This window comes from Cryptomeria japonica, chromosome 5 (assembly GCF_030272615.1).
Source record: "Cryptomeria japonica chromosome 5, Sugi_1.0, whole genome shotgun sequence".
Classification (NCBI taxonomy): Eukaryota; Viridiplantae; Streptophyta; class Pinopsida; order Cupressales; family Cupressaceae; genus Cryptomeria; species Cryptomeria japonica.
Window position 1 is genome coordinate 739,200,139 of NC_081409.1, and position 3,315 is coordinate 739,203,453.

Here is a 3,315-nt window from a genome sequence, read left to right on the forward strand (position 1 = left end):
CATAACATAAATATGAAACATAGAGAAATGGAGGTCCAAATAGAAGAGGTTCACAACAAGGCCAGTCCCTTTGTACCCTTATGCCAATGGAGAATCAAGTGTCACCCAAAGAGACCTTAATAATGAAAAGACATGCCCAGTAGCACATCATGGTGAATCACAATACATGAAATAAAACACACAAAGACAAAATGGTGCCACAATTAATGTCATTAAAATAGCTTCAAATATGTCATTTATTATGTCAAATTTAATCCATCTCTAGTTAGAAGGACGTCTATTCTAATTGAGAATTCTTTACAAATTATATATTTCCCCCATCTTTTGTATTATTTGAACTTGTGTTAAGGAAATCCTAGTATTATTTCATCATCAAAATTTAAAAATGATTTATTAACTTTAGTTAATATCTACACAATGGAAGAGTCCAATTGCTTGTTTTCTATGCACTCTATTAAGATAGATTCATCATGTTTTATCTATGAAAAGTGAAAAAAAATCATCGTGTAATGGTTATTTCATACAAACTTTAGTAAAGATTGTTTACTATTTTTGTGCTTAATGGTAGATAATACTATGAGATATGAAGAAGATGTTAATGGCACCATTAACAAATTCTCACAATTATACATCTCAATCATGCATAAATATAAACATATATCATTTTTTTAAGCATTATTCAAAGACTTTTTCAATACTTTTCATTGTTCTCTATGGACTACTCTTGTTGACACATAGAAAACTACAATAAACTTAAGAAATACATCATAGTTTTTGATATAATATGATCCTTAATAATCATCTTATGTTACATTTCTATAGTGATTAAAAATGTACGATAGACATAATATTTGACAATGTCTAGTAGACATGAGTTGTCAAAGTGCTTCTGTATAAGCTTTTACAAATCAACGTTTCAAATGTTCTACCCCTCCTAAATATAGATTGCTGAATGCAATTGAAAACATTGATTTGAAAAAATTTACACAATCTATACAAAAGCACTGTACTTAAAAGAAAAAATCATCTTTTAATAATTAAACTTAATCATATTAAAAGTAAATTTTACCCATATATTAGTTCTACATGTGTAAAGAATCCAATCTTAATCTACCTCAAACCAGGTAGAGTATATGACGAATTGACACCAAAGACAAACTGTACGCAATCGACGTCTCAAGCTTGTCGAATTTTTACTGCAATTTGTCTATCAGCATAATTGGGTATTCATGGGAAAAGAAAAAAAGAATTACGTTCAGAGACAAACGCTGCCCACGCGAATTTCTTTCTTTAATGTTCTTTTTCAGCAATCATGAAGGATTTGAGAGAAAAAGCATAATCAAGAAAAAGAAGAGGTTGACAGCCGCCAAAACTCGAAGATTTAACTTTAATGGATTATTCCTCAAATATATCAGAACATTATTAGATTTGTTTTCTATTCTTTTTAAATGTTATTTGATTTAATAGTTAAAAGCTAATTTTGATTTATAAGAATAAGGTACAAGGTTACTATTTTTCAATTGACAATGAGGCATTATTGAAGATTATTTTATGGAAGCCACTTCAGTACTGATGATGTGATGGCTGAGAATTAATGAACAGTAAACATGCTTTTATTTTGCAGATAATGTTTGTTAGAATAAATTAATCTTCACATAGTTCACATTCATAATTATTTCCATCAAATTTTTGTATAACATGGATTGTAAATCAATGATGTCTTTTACGTATTATATATTAAATCAAAGAACAGCCGTGTAATCTCTGTCTCTTTGTATTTTTATGTTTTTGCATTTGTGGCTACTGCCTGTGTCGTGGGAGGTGTAGGCTGCAAGCTTCAATAATATTTTATCACTTTTATAAAGTTTTTGTTCATTTGCTTTATAAGATGGTCAATGGTAAAATAATACGGTAAAAAAATTAAACATCTTTATTAATAAAGATTCTATTTTTAGGTGTATCATATGTTTTTAAAAAAATTAAACATCTTTATTAATAAAGATTCTATTTTTTAGGTGTATCATATGTTTTTAAGAAATTTTTGTTTTACTTCAACTATGATCTCATGTAAAAGCTATAATATTGTGATTAGTGTTCAAACATAGCTGCCCACTTCAATTTCTTTCTACCTTGTTCTTCAACAATCATAAAGGATTTGATAGCAAAAGCATAATATATTGGTTTTTATATATTATTTGATTTAATAATTTAATAAAATAAAGATAAAAGTGTACAATTTTTCAAAGCCATTCTAATTACTCATGATTTGATTGGAGAAGAATGACTACTAAACATAATGTCATTTTACAACACAAAAAATACATTAAAAAAATAATTAGAATAAATTAAGTGGCACAAAATCAATATTTATAAATATTTCTAATTGAGTAATAAGTAATTTTTCAAGTTAAGATTGTATGAAAAGAATCCCCAGCATCCATTACTTTTTTTATACTAAGTGGATACTCATCCCCTTTTATCCAAAAAATAGCTATTACTTTTATTGGTTCTATGTGCCATTTTATTTCATTTTTGTAAGGAAGGCTTACTTAAGGCACATTGTCTAGAACGTTTTGATTAATAAAAGCAGGATAGGCTCATACCAATACATATTTGCAAAGCGACACCTAGAGTGCATGAGGGATGCGCAACCAACGAAAAAGCACCCACCAAAGCACAAAAAAAAAACCTACGAGGGTGTACAAAAAACCAACAAATAAACTAAAAACCAACAAATAGAGAATATTCGAGGCAACCAAAAACATAGAACAACCACCCAACATGAACACAAAGAGATGGTCCAGTAGATGGGCTACCCTTTTCTTGCCAATCTTGGCACAAACTAAGCACTTTATCTAAAAAAGAAACTTGTTTACTTGACCCAATCTTAGAGCTAGAGGATACCAATGTGGAGTCAGGGTAGCTTTAACCAAGGAAGTTGTAGGACTAGATCCCATGCCCATGGACTACATTCATTTTATTTTCTTCGCCCTCCTCTTTTTTGTCTAGTCATGAATAGCCTATAAGGAGGCATTGCGCTTACTAGCCACATTCTTGCAAGAAAGGTTGACCTCCTTAATTTTCTTTTAAAGGGCCTCGTCGGTTTTCTTGAGCTCTTTTGGCTCAAGTTTTGTCCATACCATCTTAATCTTAGAATACATATCATTGGTCTTTTCACCCACCTTATCCCACTGCCCCATAATGCCAACAAGATCATTGGCAGTTTTCCACACTTTGTCATCATCCTAATCATTGACCCAAGTGTTAGCCCTACCCTCCACCTTAGCCACCACTTCCAATAGATTGATATTTTTA